Source organism: Pleuronectes platessa, chromosome 8, assembly GCF_947347685.1.
Source record: "Pleuronectes platessa chromosome 8, fPlePla1.1, whole genome shotgun sequence".
NCBI lineage: Eukaryota > Metazoa > Chordata > Actinopteri > Pleuronectiformes > Pleuronectidae > Pleuronectes > Pleuronectes platessa.
The window spans coordinates 15,444,810-15,461,058 of NC_070633.1; the positions used below are offsets into that span (position 1 = coordinate 15,444,810).

The following is a 16,249-nucleotide window of genomic DNA, read 5'->3' on the forward strand; positions in this document are numbered from 1 at the left end:
CCATTAAGGTGGCTCCATGCTTTTTATCTGTGTGTTTTTTGTTTTTTTTTACTCCCACAAAGCTTTGGAGCTTTCATTAACCACCACGCACTAAGTGCCTGTGTCTTGTTGCAAAATCTAACCCCCTAGTGAACGCTGGCTTTTGAAATATAAGGTTTTCATCAGGCATACTGAGTGTACAGAGACAGATTCATCAAGACCATTAACTGCACCGCTGCTCACATTCGTCTGTTCACTTCATCCCAGAGTAAGTAGACTACACAGCCAACTGGGAAATTATCATGCAGTTTGCTTAAACACAAATAGAGACAAATAAAGCTGTCCTCATTTTCATTTTCAAAGAACACATGCTGTAGCAAAAGGAGGAAGAGATCGGTCAACAGGCTGTCTGTGCTCGTGTGCATCCTTGAAGGGTATTTAAAAAGGTCGTAAATTGTTCAGCAAACATCCTAAATGCAAGTGTGTGTGTTTGTTTTAGGTGTTTTAACTGGTTCCACAAATGGACTTGGACTCTGTTAAAGCGGGTACAGTTTAGAGGGGAAGTTATGTGGTTGCTGTGGGCTGAAGTTGGCAGCGTGTGTTGAAATAAATTGTCCTTTTTAAAAAAAAAAAACGGCTCCAGACGGATATCCAGTTTGTGGCATAGTAAACTGATTTATAAGTGCAGAGTGCGGCTAACATGCGAAACGGAAACAGCTCGACATGGAGGACAGAATGCTAAACAGACATTGGTTGCAAAATGCGCCGACATTGTGACTGACGCTTCAGGAGAAATTAGATAATGGTCTGCTCAAGGACAGTGTCGATGTATCGAGAGCTTTATATTTGCTGCCAGAGTAACATAATAAGTGCTTCACCATTCCATTCATTTGTAATCCACTGACTGATATCTAATACTTCAAAACGATTAAGGCCTCTTGTGTTAGTATTTTGGGCCAAAGCTTTTAAGTGGCTTCACATTCAAATCATAATTCAAATGAAGATTTTTAATTGGATGCCATCAGTCATGTATTAATAGTAGATGTCGCCTTTAATAACAGTGGCTGTCGCTTTTAAAACATGTCCCTTTAATTGGTTGCAATGTCTGGACCAAAAAAGACCCTCTACACTCGCCACTAATCTTCACATACCGCAGGCAAAATGTCTGCCTGCGTCGGACAAGATGTGAATATTGAACATCAGCAGCATTCCCACAGCTCACTGCCATTGCCCATCAGTCATCAATATGTGAAGCTCTATCTGCCGAGTGTCGTGGCTGTCCTTAAAATGTTTTCTGATGGATTCTCAGAAGCAAGCTTTGCTAGGGGAGTGTGGTGAGGAGGAGGAAATTATGGAAGGATGAATCAGAGCAGGGATTTAGGACTCAAGTCATCTCGAAGAAGGTAACTACTGAAAAGTATGTTTGTCGCAGTTTTAATGAAGGTTATTGGCTCCTTTTTAGTCATAAATGAATTTCAGCTCATTGTGGCAGCAGTTTTATCACCTCTCAAAGCAAATATCTCCCTTTATCGAACACCTGAAGCTACCTGTGAACATCCAAGACAGAGATTAAACGTACTTCAGAAAAAATGAAATGAAAACCTGGACACGGAGCCAGATGTCTTTCACTGGATCACAAAGAGCTTTGAGTGCTCTTTGAATTTATTGCATCTTTTATAAAATATTACAACCGTTTTGATGTTAAAAAGGGGCAGTTTCTAAAAGAACCCTTATTAGAATATGTCGTAAAGTTGGGCATTAAGGCCCCAAAATTACAAAACTATAAGACCACATAATCAAAAATGAAGTCCAAGCCAAGAGATGAGCAAACACTAAAGCTCAAACGTTAAGTACAACTATAATGGCTCTCAATTGAGTGCATACTTCCACCAGTCCCCTTTTGAAACCACATTTAAATTCACTAGATTCAGATTTTTATATGGATCTAATGGTGAAATGTGTCTCATTATTGCAGGTCTCCATATAACCTGTAGGACAGAGACACACACATAGTTAGGTAGTGTTAAATATCTCAGTATTTTCCTTTTAATTTGGTGAAACTTTTCCAACAATTCCAGCATCTTCACCTCTGCCAAAGACGTTATGTTTTCACTTCCATTCATGTGCAGGGTAGTTTGTTTGTTTGTTTGTAGGCAAGGCTACACAAAAACTAAAAGAATGATTAGCACAAACCTTGGTAGGGGTCAGGGGAGAATCTTTAACATTGTGCGATAGGGCGTTTGTCATAACAATAACAATTATTGGATCTTGATAAAAGAAATCGGGCACATTTCAGGACACTGATTTGAAGTGTGTGAAACTTGCTGCAGCTTTGGTGGAGGTATGCGCTCTGCGTGCCAGTCTAGATTGTTCTTATTATTTTTATAAAACTCTCACACCGTTAGAGAGGAGGAAAAGCAGTATTGAAGAGAGCAGTCGCCACACTTTGGGCGGATGACCCATGCAGTGTTGAGGTCAAAAGCATTTCTCACTGACCCTCGACTGTGAGTCTTTTCTGTGTACTCGTTTTTTTCTGCATAACAGGGAGCGCAGGGAGCATTTCATTCCTCGAGGGGACAGAAATCACTCTGTTCTTGTGAGCCAGTCAATGACAACTGTGCATCCTGCAGGCACAATACAGTACGTGACTTTCACTGTGGCCTCAGTGCCACTCCAAATGCTCTCCCTGTTCTGTTTTCCTCTTTCTGTTGTACAATATATCGATTCAATATTAAGCTTTTTGTTTTCTTTGCTTGAAGAGGGAACCGGTAGAGGAGGCTGGTAGTTAGACAACTGAATAAACTGAGAAATATTTATACACAGATTAAAAAAAAGTAAAAACATCAGAGCTACAAAAGAACGCACTATAACAATAACACAGATGTTGTACTTACAGATTTACAGATGTACAGAAGTGTGGTGAGAGCATGTCAGGAGTCTACCTGAACAGTTTAAAGATGAAAGAAAGATACTCTGAGGAGACTCTGGTACTACACATGCATACATCTTTGCTCTGACAGAGGGAAAAGATGCGAATGAGACTAAGAACCGTCTATGAGTGGATACTCGAGTGGTTCTGACAATTTCATCAAGAGTGAGAACGAGGGAGAAATTAAATCTTTTGTTCCTTCAAAGTCTCCTCCAGCTGACCTTCTATCTGCTTTATCACAAATTTGAAATCCTTTATATGGTGATGGCAGGACATTGACACATTTCCATGCCATCCCACCCCCTTGCTTCCATCAGGCTCTTTCAGAATAATTCACCAAAGGGAAAAGCGCAGAAAAGTGACAGCTGTGATATTTGGCAGCGCGCTCACTCCTTGCACTGTAGGGAGCTAGGAGCTAGGAAGTGAGGGAGTAGGAGCTAGGGATTAATAGTTGTGGGGCTGGGGACCAAAGTCTGAGTACTTTGTAATCATGTGGCTGCCTAACCCCAGTGTTAGTGAGGTTGATGAGCTTGCGTCCCTGCTGACACACACTCTCCCTACATCCACTCTGCTGAATATTAATATGGAGCAGAGCATTCCTCCGAGCCCCATTGTCAGACGGCCCTATTGTTCTCCGCTGGCCTTTGCCTCAGTGCGTGTGCATGTGTGTGTTTAGTATTAAGGCGTAAGTTGGTCTACATTGTGTGCTTATGCATATTATGCCTGTGTCTTCATCGCGTGTGTGTGTGTCGGCTGCAGCAGAGCAGCAGTTATAGTGGCAGTGAGGGAGATGAGGGGTGTGTTTGCGGCCCACCATGGCCCATAAAGACAACTGGCCTGAGAACACTTGGACCCGCCATCAGGGCCAAACATTGGCAATTATTTCACCGAGAGGCACGATCTGTAAAATGAACACTCTCATTAAAATCGCAAGGAGTGTGCACATACACGCGTGTGAATGTGTGTGTTTGTGTTGAGGGGGCACACACGTACGCCCACACAAGTCAATTTAGAGGCCCGACAAATATATGGCAGCACAAACGCTTGTCTTTCAATCCAAGTGTAATGTGCTGTTTATGATGTTTGACTGTAGATGTGTGCTTGTGAATGTGTGTATTTACACATTTCCTTGTGTACTATGTGGGCACATCTGTGACTGAGAGCGTGTGCACATCTGTGTTTGTGTGGACGTGCATATGTATCTTTATGGATTTATGCGTGTGTGTTTGTCTGAGTGTGACTGTTTAACTACCCCGCACACGTAACCTCCCCATCTCTGCCTCCCTGTTTCTCATTTACTGAGCCAGAGCCAGAGAGAAGGAGTGTGGGGAAACAAGAAAACAAGAGGGAGATAGAGGGATAGAAGGATAGAGAGAGGTTTATACAGGAAAAATGAAGTGAAGCTGGAGTAACAGGGGAGAGAGGAGAGACGGCAGAGAGGAGGGAAAGATAGAGAGGCAAAGGCGAGGGGGGGGGGTGCAGAAAGAGGCGGTGGAGGAGGCAGCAGATTTATGAAGCCATTGGAATGTAATTTGGAGGCAGAAATTACTGTCAGACTGAGCAAGGTTTAAAGTCAGTGAAGCCTGAATCCAGGGTTCGCCTCTGTGCGCGTTTTGTGTCTGTGTGGCAAGTATCACAGACAAATGGAAAGCAAATGTGATGCAGGATAATGCCACTGAAGCTCTGCAGTTACGTGTCATACACACTGAACGCCATGTATGTGTGTGTGCACGCACATTTTTAGTGCTCCATGCATGAGTGACGTGAGCACTTGGCATAAGAACACAGCCCAGCATTCATATTTAACAGCTCATATTTCATCCATGCTTGAAGACACAGATACACACACACACACACACACACACAGACACACAGACACACAGACACTTGCACACGGATGGTCGCAGGCACTGAATTCTTGTCAGGCTCTGAAGGCCATGACTCCGGCAGAATCAGTCGCGGGTGTTGGCGTGGCCAGAGGATGGAGGGTGGGGGAAGGAGGGGGTAGCAGAAAGGGGAGAGACAGAGAGAGAGTGTCAAGGATACACAGAGAGAAAGGTAGAGGTGGGAAATGAAAAAGAGAGGGAGAGACTGGAAAGAGGGGCTAAAAAGAAGAGGGAGAGGATGTGACTAGCTTTCTAACACAGCTACACACAGCTTCCATTTAGCATGAGAGGGAGGTGCAGAGACGGGGAGAGATGAGGAAAGCGACAGAGCAGGGATAATCAGCAAAGATCTGAAGGGAGGGGAAGGCTCGATACCCTGCTTTTTTCAATCACTTCCAGCATCACTTTGACACTGGGCTTTAACACGCACACACAGACACACTGGGGGTTGGTTTTTCTGGTAATTTTTACAGTTAAAAAAACATCGCTTCTTTTCATTTATTGTTTATCAATTAATTGCAACAGTTTCACTCAATACCTTTTGACCTTTGTAACCCATCTCAAAGCCCATTTGTCACTTATGTCCTTAAGCAGCTGGCCACTGTTGATATTGAGAAACCTTAATCAAACTGGAGTAAATTGTGGATTTGTTTGGGGGTTATTTTCAGTAAGGCATTGATACACATTTGATTTATTTGTTTCACTGATTAAAAATAGACTAGAGTGTCTATCACCCATACCTGGACCCACGTGTTCGCCAAGTGCCAAATGCCTGCAGATTTTCCATTAAGCAAAGAACTGTTGGTAAATGTTTGTACCATAATATTCATGTTATTTCACTCTATCCTGAGAAGCTCTACTGCGCTGTTTCTGTCCACCCAGTTATTCTGTGAAGATCGGCTACCCTATTATCTGACCATAACTTTAACCAAAGAGTGAATGAGAATTGAGTGCATATCTCCGCCAAGGCCCAACTCCCCCCTTATGAAACACATTTAAATTCACTAGATTCAGATTTTCATTTGGCAATAATTTGCACGCACTCATAAATATCAGTCCCGAGTTTTTTTCCTCCTACCATTATTTCAAACTTTTACCTCGATAATGATTGATGCCATTTTGTTATTACTCACACGTAGAACTGATCTTTATAAAAATCTGATGAATAAGTTCCTGATAAACAGAGTGTCGCTTCTTCTGCAACAATGAATTTAAAACAAAGCCTTGCATCACAATCTGCAGCAGACCTTTACCGATGAAAGACAAAGCCCCCTTGGTGGAGTTAACAATAGCCAATCAGTTGGAGATTGTGCACCAAATTACCTGCTTTGAGCCGTCGGACTGATTGTGTGCCGCCTGTATGTCATAGACAAAAAATGAAATATCTCATTTGTCCGATGTCTTCCCTAACTTATTCCTGCTTTCAGTTCAGAAATGGCTTTCTCTGCAAAACATGGCATTTGAAATGGATGATTGGCTGTAGGTGCCTGTCCCAGATCATTTATAGGGTGACATGTGGACTCTCGTCCTGCCTGAACTGGAGCTGCTTACTGCTTCATCCTGATTTGGAGCCAAAAAGAATCTGCTCCTGATGCTCAGACACTCGCACATGCAAGCGCAGTGTTTAAGCACAGCAGTAAAGTCACTTTTAAGTGGCATTGATGAATCAATGTTCTTCACTTTTGTCTAGCATTTGATCCATTTGATGCTTTCTTTAGGTTTTAATGAGCTGGTAAAAAAGAATCCACAGTCTAATGTTATTTTCTAGAGCTACTTTGTCCCCCCATTTACAGCTAAGGACTAAAATCCCTTGAACAGGTTTACATATGATCAGATTTATCGAAACAGATTACAAAAATCTGTACTCTGACTTTTTAGTTTGGTCAACCTCCCATCTATCAACATGAAGGAGGCAGGATTTATGACATATACTGCAGCCAGCCACCAGGTAGTGATCAAGACTTTTTGGTGTCACTTTAAGACGTGGGATATTGTCCATCTTTATATACAGTCTATGGTTATCCGATACAATGCCACCTACTGGCCAGCTGTTGTAAATGTAACAGAAATTTCTAATAACCAATATGGCTGAGTCCCTCTATTGAAGGACACCCTTGTAGATAAAATAACATTTATTAATATCATATGTGATGAATTATAATCTGTAACTCCCAGTGTTTTAACAAAAAATGATATTTGATGCCGCTTTATTACATTTTATAAAAAACTGTTAATGTCTTCATGTTTTGTGGAGCTCAGGTGCAGGTTTGTGACAAAAAGGCCAAAAGAATAGATGACTGAATACCATCTGAGTTAAGTGAGGATGATGCTAGTGACAGTGATGATGAATGGCTGCCAGCAGAAGAAGCATTAACAAATACTGGTAATAGTGACAGTGGAGCTGGGGGAGGGGAGGAAGCACTACACGACAGCGCTCAAGGACAAAAAGCAGAACTGTCTGGAAAGCAAAAAGACGACCGACCAGCTTGAGGGAGACCTGAAGGAGTGGAAAGTGAATATTGAGGGGAACAGAACCAAGAGATTTCTTTATCGCTCTATTTTCTACTATTTATCTGATAAATGAAATGGTGCACGATACAAACTCGTGTGCACTCCAGAATGAAAAGAAAATCTGGCCTTGTCCAAAGAGAAATTCGCAGAAAATAAAATGGGCAAAAATTGAATTAATAAGATCAAAAATGTATAGGTCAACAAAGGAAGGCCCTTGTTTTGATTAGATAGAAAATGGCATGGAAGAATAGAAATAAAAGCCCAGTTCAACAGGGGGAGGCTGAGAGAGTCGAGGAGCTAAATGAGGGAGGAGTGAAGAGAGGAGTAGACAGAATAGTCAGAAGCAAATTTAACATTGCTTTAAACAAAATTATAATATGTTAAAATATGTGAACGCTTTACGTTACCGGGCATAAGATGCATGTTATTTTTAAAGTATTCACATAATATATAATTTATTCATTGGTTTAATGCTGTAGATGGAATCTCAAATGCCTGTTGTCCACTCTAGTGCATGGATATGTGGAAAGCTCTCAAATTTATTTTCCTGCCTAGAGAAGAATAAAAACAGGTGAAATGTTTTAAATGCAAGTGAGGTTTTCATAATTCACGTATGAGAGGGTTAACGCCGTCTGTAACATTTTACGCAGATCTCTGCCTCAATGGTTTGTGCGCCACCAGGCTCGATCAGCAGCTGCTCCTCTAAAATGGATGCCTCTCACACACAAATACACACGCATGCAAAGTTCTGCACATCTTTTCCATACAGAAATAAACAGCGACAGAGTCATCGTTTCTCTTATGTAAACTCACACACACCCGTACACACACACACACACACACACACACACACACACACACACACACACACACACACACACACAGTTTTTCTAGTGCCTTCGACCTGTGAACTTGCAGTGACTTTCTCTCTTTGTCCCCGACACCACTGCACAGACACACTCACACGCACACTGTTCTTTGTTCTTTTAGCCAGTGATAATGATAGCAACAGCATTATGCACAGTGACAACACTACCTCCCACTTATAAAGCAGTTCACACCATGGTGCAGTCTCTGCTTCTGTCTCTGTCAGCTCACTCACAAGAGTGTTGAGGTCAATTATCTCTGAATATGCTTATACAGAAGGCCGTCACGTCCGACACCTCCTCTTCCTGTTCAGTGTTCTTCTTTTTCTACTTTCATTCTGTTCTGTCTGCATCCTTTGTGCTATCATCCTCTATTTGCCACCCCTTCTAGTTTTCTTTCTCTTTCTTCTTGGAGTCTTTGTTTAATTTTCTGTCTTTAACCATGTCAGATTTACTTTCTTCTGACCTTTCTCTCATTATTTCATTATACAAGATTTTTTTTTCCATGATAGTTTATCCTCTTTGAATTGTGAATCTAAAATATGACCAAGAAGTGCAAAAAGAACAAAATATTTGAATAAATGAATTGGACAAAAATCGAAACGGCTAAATCTTTATCTTTACAGCTAGAGATCTCGTAGCTTTACGTTACAATTAAAATATTTCAATTTAAATCCTTCATTTTTACCTTTTGACACCATGTCCTGCTCTTAAAAAAACACATCAGATGTACTTCAGAGGTAACAGCATACACTAATGTCACTGTCAATGAGATGTGAGTATCTTTCATTGCTCCTTGTGCCTGCGGTTGGTTCTAATTACTGGAGAGATCTGAAGCACTTCGTCAGGTCACCTTCACTTTTTGTGCTTTTTTCTCCTTGTCGTTGGAAAAGCTTTTCAGCTCTGTGACCAGTAAACGTGTGTTTTGTGTCAGACTTAAAGTAAAGTCTGCCTCGTCTTATCTGGGACTGTCTTGTCCACTTTAACCAGCCACAGGACTGTCGCACCTCCTACAGCTTGTTTCTTCACAACAGCTCTTTACATTGCAGCTGCTGGAACTGTAGATCTGTGTGCCGACTTGAAAAGGTTTCCTCAGAGGCTGAGGTCGTCTCACCTGTCTAAAGATTAAACTTTATATACATTAGTCATGTCTTGGTTTGATTGGGCTATTAGTACTTTAAGAAACGCAAGTTATCGACTGTTTATTAAAGGATAATAATATAATAAGAATTTTCTTGCCTTGGAAATTTTCCATCGCTGTCACGGTTATATAATTTTATCATCTTCACTACTCAGTCCTACATTTACATGTAGCTTCAGTTTATTTCAGTTCATTTATTGGAGAAAAAAAAGCACAAAAAAAAAAAAAATAGATAAGCTTTTACATTAAATCCTTTCCTGCTCCCTTATCTGTGTGTGTTGGGAGTGTTCCTCACTGTGACTACCTTCTCTCCTTTCTCTCCCTGCACATCCTCTGAACAGTAAAGCCGGGACACAAACTCCAGCAGTGATAAGATGAGAGCAAGCTACTGAGAGGCAAGCAGTGCAAATGGGAATTTTCAATAGATGGGTCCTCAGACCTATTGTCAGAGGGAGAGAGAAGATGATAAAAGAAGTGAAAAGGGGTGAAAGAGAGAGGATAAAGACGAAAAATAGAACGAGGGATGCATAGATGGAGGCGGACAGGGAGACAAAGTGAGCTGCAGAGTTTCTGCCCTGGAGGAAGCTGGTTTCCGAAGAGGGAGTGAACAGCAGAGGAGGGAGCAAACGAGACTTGGAGGGAGAGATAGAGCGCTGCTGGAGAGAGAGGAAAACGGAGGAGGAGGAGGAGGAGGTGGGGAAAGACTGGAGAAAGGAGGCGAGGAGGTGAAGAGGGAGGGCAGCAGTAGAGATGAGAGAGAAAGAGGTAACCATGAGAAGGAAAGACACACGCACAGAAAAACACCCACCCACCCAGAGTGGAGGTGCCTTGCAAAAATATGCTGCGAATAATGAAAAATGCTGACGGCTTTATTTTAACCACAGCAGCTCGTAATTAAAATAGTCAGATCTCACACTGTGGGCTACAGAGACAGCACACAGATTTTTATTCATAAGCGGTAAATAAACTGTATTATCTCAGAGCACTGCCGCCTTGGGTGCTGACAACATATTCACAGCGCTGTGAGCTCACGTCCAGCTCCTTCAACCACTTGCTCGTCCTCCAACAGTGTTGACAAATATGCAGGCTTAATGACAAGCGTACACATTTCCTGACTGAAGCAGCGGCTAACCAAAAGTTCCCTGTCTTTCAATTAAAAGTTGGGCATTTTAATGGCAAACAGAGGCTCTCATTTGAAATGATTCCCTGTTTCTCCCAGCATGTTAGTCTTGACAAGATAGAAAAGCCGTCTGCAATTACACCATGGGACAGTGAAAAGCCAGTAATACTCTCACAGATGAAAGCTTTGAGGTCGTGTTGGCAGCTCCTTGAGGCAGGGTTTCAGTGCAGGTTTTACAGACTGTCACCCCTGAAGCTGTGAGTAAAAATCCTCCCACACCACGCACAGAGGATTTCTCTACTTAACCATCTGCAATAGAGGGACAATATTTATAAAAGCCTGTTTAGAGAGGGGCCTTCATCACATCAGCAGACGACGTGAAGAGGCCAGCGTCTGAATGAAACATGAGCTGCTGTAAACTCTGGAGGATGTCATCTTCCTGACTTTGCCTTTCAAATATGAAGATACCCAGCTGGAGATTGTTCGGCTCAGACATGTTAACAACAGGAAAATGTCGGCAACATTCAGACGAGAGGTGATGTCTGGGTAGGACGTAACGTTTACGTTTTTGTTGACAGCGTGTTAACCCTAAAAGCTCTCAGATTTTGTCCTTCCAAGTTGACAACTTTGAGAATCTACGGACTTGATCCTTCTGTATCCTCACATGGACTTGCTCTGAGATTTCCTTTTCACAAGGGGGCTGGCAGGAAGGCCTCTCCAGAATGCTTGGACATTTACGTTCCCACACGCTCCACCTCCAGATGATTTCAGGAGATTCTTCAGGGTTCAGTGCATTTCTGAAAGCAGCTATAAACAGCTTTAATATTGGTTTCTTGTATCAGTCTAACACTGGAGAGACTTCATTAAATTTATCTGTACCGAAAAAACAAAACAAACACAGTCATCTGCCTGCAATATTATGTGCCAGGAGATGCTCTGATATGCCCCATCTCTCAGCAAAACACACACTTCCACACCAGGCCCAGCGTGCATACACATTGTCTCATGACAGTATGTGGATAAATAATCCCATTAAATATGATGGAAGGTTTTTCCGGCTCAAAGCATTTGCACTCTCCCTCCATCTCTTTTCTCTCTCTGTCTCACTCGGAATGAGGTATGCACAGGAAGTATCAACAGACAGGCAATTTACGGACCGGACACCCTCTCACACACACACACACACACCTACGAACACACACCTACACACACACACCCACCCACACACACACACACACACACACACACACACCTACACACCTACACACACGCAAAACAGTCCACCAGAAGGCACTCTTAGATAGGATACAATAACTCTTGCTAGGTTGAACTCAGCACTTATGCCTTTGCAGAAGAATCCCTGGAGTTATTTGCGTGTCTGTCTGTGTGTGTGTGCGTGCGTGCGTGTGTGTGCCTGTGTTAACAAGTTATTTTAAATCCAATAAGACATGAGGTACACATGGCCTCCTGGTGGCAGGCTGTGGCACCTTTCTGAAGGTTCGAATCCAGCTGACAGGCTTTGTTATCTTTCACCCTCCAACACTTTATCTCTCGCTCTTTATTATTTCCTGTCACTCTCCATTTCATTATTATCCTGGGAAGAAAAAAAAGATTTCACTGGAGCCAAACATTTTGAAAAGAAAAGGAAGAACTTGGGCGTGAAATACGAGTGAACGGAAAAAAGGAAACGATGCAACTCCTGGCAGTCTGACAGTCAGCCGTCGTTCAATTTTCGCTGTGTTTACCTTTGTTCCTCATTATAAAGAGACAATGAGCTCGATCCAGAAAAGGCAATAAGGTGATTATCAAAGCTTATTCAAGCGCAGAGTCAGGCACGAGCCCTGCATACCTGTGGGATCCATTCCAATTCAATTCATCAGGTCAAATGCGTATTCGTCCCAGTCGTCCTCACAACGACGCTCCATCTTGTCATGCTTTGAGTGAGAGTGCAGCACTTTCTAAACACGGCTCAATAATTGCCTTTTTTTACACTTACTTTGTTCTTTCATCAGATTAGATAGCGTGGCTGTGTTTGCTGTTCACCATGGCATCACTGTTCACATTGATGGCATGAAAATGTTCTGCGTTATGTGCAAATATCAGAGATGTAAATTGAGCTTTAACTAACTAATTGTTAGATATAGATGATTATCACAACAATTGTCATTTTCACTCTTCTGTATGAGCAATTATGTGTTATACCCCCTCACTGTACTTACACAATAGATGAGCATTATATCAATAAAGATTGGATTTTTGTTACATTGCTATTGATGAAAATTACATCAAAATAATTATTGATATGATTGGTTATGATTTTGCAGATCAAATACAGTTCCTAACTAAGCCTGACTTCCTGAAACAAGGACTTTCATGTCTTTATCTTTTTATATTTAATGTTCGAGTCATGACACAAACTATAAATAAGTACAAACTCAATATAAAATGTTCATAAATAAGAAGATGAATGGCTTTTTATTCCCCAAATAACCACTAGCCTCTGGCCATAGGTGCTTGATTCATGCATTAATACTTTAATACTTGTCCCACTTCATTAGTTTTCTCAGCCTTTGATCCGAGAAGGATCAAAACAAAATCATTCTTTTCCTCAGATGAACTTGTCAGGGGCTATGATTTCCTCTAAGAAGAGCAATAAGTCAGAAATCTTAGCTTTCAGTGATCGGGACTAGGGCTGGGCTGATCTTCCGTTGCAGATGGCAGACAGTCCCTGAATAGCCAGTTGCACCTTGCCTCACACACTACCATTTCAATGTCTCTGCTATTATTTAAATTATAAATTATCATTGTTAATATACTCTTATTATGTTGTTTTGAGTTATTATGAGATGTACCCTGATTAAGTTATTTTGGCTCGATCAAACTGCTTTATATTTTTTTTTATATAGTCTTAATCAGTTTGTGTATCTACCACAGCTGTTAACTAGTTAATTCCACACATATAATCTATGTTATAAGCTCCTTGATGAAAGTCGAAACATAAAATCTATGAGCTTAATTTATTGACGAGATAATCAATGAAAGCTCATTTTGGAGAATTCCATCGACGACAGTGACATGATGTCTCACTCTGCTGGATTTGTGGAAAACTGCAGAAACACTCATGGTTGTACAGGGGTGTTACAGAGTGACTGTTTTTCTCTCGCATGCTATCCTCGATGAGCACTGACGGTGGTGTGCAGAGAGCGCACAAACACACTACACCCATGTTTAAATTAGACCCGTCATCAGGTTAATTAACTGAAGCTGAGACTGGCACCACCAGCACGTCTGTTATTTTAACCGGCGACAGCGACGCTCAGCAGGTAAAGAATGAGATAATTAGTAATTATTTTTCATTAACCTATAAATATAAACGCTTCATGACAACAGTTTGTTTTTCGAGTGTGAGGTATTAGTGATAGTGTTACTGGTGTTAAACAGTGACAACCAAACGGTGTATATCCTTCCTAAAGGTTAAATGGATGGTTGGTTTGTAAATTAGTCGATCAATTATCAGCAACTATTGTGATAATCAGTTAATTAATTTAGTAATTTTCCAGGCTGGAATGTGAGGATTTGCTGCTGGTCTTTGTTGCATATTATAGATAACAGAACTCTACAAGCAATTTGAGGACATAACCTTGAGCTCTAGGAGATTGTTATGGGCACATTAAACTGTTTTCTGACAAACTGTAGATGAAATGAGTAATAAGAAAAAAAGTGGCTGATTAATCATGAATTCTGAATTCCCCAACTTTTTCAACATTAGTGTCTTGGAGGAGTAACATTTTCTAGTCTACAACTGGACCTCAATCTTGCTTTTAGCATATCTTGCTATTACATCTAAAATGCTACACACTGTTTATATATATATAAACACATGACTGTATCAGAGGTCATTATTAGCGTTTCTGAAAACCCCTTTGTAACAAATCTCATATTTTTCTTTGTGAAAACATTCCTGTTTTGAATACAACCATTCGGTCTCTTTTTGTATTAGTGAGGCTAATCTCTTTAATTATAACTAAAACACTTAATTTCTTGATTTTACAATTATGTAGCTTATTTTTCCCGGCACCAGATAATCAAAGTTGCCAGTGTGTGTGGAGGCGTGTGTGGCTGGGTTAGGTCGAGGAAGAGAGCAGCGCTGTGAAGTCGTCTCTGCTCAAACAACAGCTCATCTCTGAACTTGTCTCTGTGTGACTCCTACTATCTGAGACCTGCATCTGCCACACTATTTTCTCTGCTCCTGCAAATGGGCAGACACACAACTATACTATAAATATGCTGTATATATATATAGCCATAATCTAAGTAACGCCGCCTAATGCAAGGCAATTGTTTGCTATTGTGTGTGCTTGTGTGTATATGCCTTTGTGTCCTAAATTGTAAAAAACTCTATTTGTGTAATGCATCTCTCTTATCTGGCATCTAGTGTGTGATATGTGTATTTCAGATTTTTGTGAGATTATATTTATTTTGCTTTTTCGGGACAGTCACAGCCAAAACATGGCATAACCTCAATTATATAGAAGCAGCTGTTTCAGCGTTGTGTGCCTCATACAATAGATTGCCATAATCTAAGACAGTGAATAGACCCACATAGAATCCATTTTGTAACGTTGTCTGAATACATCTGTTGGTCCTCTTATGTCCAGCTCTACAAATTGTTCTCCTCTCAAACAAAGCGGAAAAACAAAAGAGAAAAGTGGATTTCACTCTTAAAAAAACACAGAGAGTATTTGTCTTATATTTTCATGTAAAGCTAAGTAGATTATGTCATGCATATCATATTAACTATATCAACTATGTGCTTGTGCACCTTATCATTGGTGCCAGAAGGTATAAGCTGACTGTATTAGCCAAAGTGCACCTGGTACTAATATACAACATGTCACACACTAGATGTATCTGGATAATGTGAATGTATGTTATTGCAAGCTGTGTGTGCAATATTATCACTCATTTGGAGGTGAACGTCTGGCCACCTGGCTAATGTGGCCACCCTTCCTCCCTCTTAATGACCTGAAGATTGTTTTAAATGCCTTCGTTTAATCACGGCTGGATTACTGCAACGTCCTCTATTTGGACATTAGCTAGTCATCCCTGGCCCATTTGCAGCTGGTGCAGAATGCTAACACAAGACTGCTAACTGCTACCAGGAAGAAAGAGATAAAGCAACACTCTTACACTGACGTGAATGCATTGGCTCACGGTCAAGCATTCAGTACGGGTTTCTTTTTTGGGGGGTTTTAAAGTGTTAAATGGCCTGGCCTCAAAATACATCTCTGTTTCTCTGCTCCCTTTCCACTCCCAAATCTCTTACATCCTCTGACCAGCTGCTCGTGGCTTACCTTTGGTCGAGGTTAAAGGCAGTCATGCGTTTACTGTAGCCTCTCCAAGGTTTTTGGACAGCTTACCATTTACAATTAAGTGTTTCCCTTCCAAAGACATGTTTAAGGTTAAAACCCACTTGTTTTCGCTGGCTTCTGGGTGTTGTTTTTAGTCCCTGACTTGTTTTTAGACAGGCGTGTGTCGGATGGCGGTGTTTTGTCAGTTAAGCTATCGGATTCACAAACTTTTTTGGAACAAAGTGCATAGAAAAAAGTTGTCCTTCCATTTCATCGGAGTAAATTAATAAACAGGTTCAATTTCTTAATGTAATTGCAACTGTAATTGCAATCTTCTTTTTCTTCTTTTATCGTTTAATGCTCCCAAAACTTCATGTTTGGTTCAAAAGTCCAAACCGTCCAAAGGAACATCTTCACACTGCAAATTATCTGATCGATGGTTAAGTTGAAGTTATTCGTTTGCTAA

General features: G+C 41.1%; 3 protein-coding genes across 6 annotated transcripts in view; 2 read left to right on the forward strand and 1 right to left on the reverse strand.

The window, feature by feature from the left end:
• rnaseh2c (ribonuclease H2, subunit C) overlaps nucleotides 1-16,249 on the forward strand; it is a 165,516-nt gene that overhangs the window by 52,567 nt on the left and 96,700 nt on the right. The gene's annotated exons all lie outside the window — the stretch shown is intronic.
• Nucleotides 1-16,249, forward strand: part of macrod1 (mono-ADP ribosylhydrolase 1) — a 111,805-nt gene that overhangs the window by 29,759 nt on the left and 65,797 nt on the right. The window lies entirely within an intron of this gene.
• flrt1b (fibronectin leucine rich transmembrane protein 1b) overlaps nucleotides 1-16,249 on the reverse strand; it is a 34,033-nt gene that overhangs the window by 7,310 nt on the left and 10,474 nt on the right. The window lies entirely within an intron of this gene.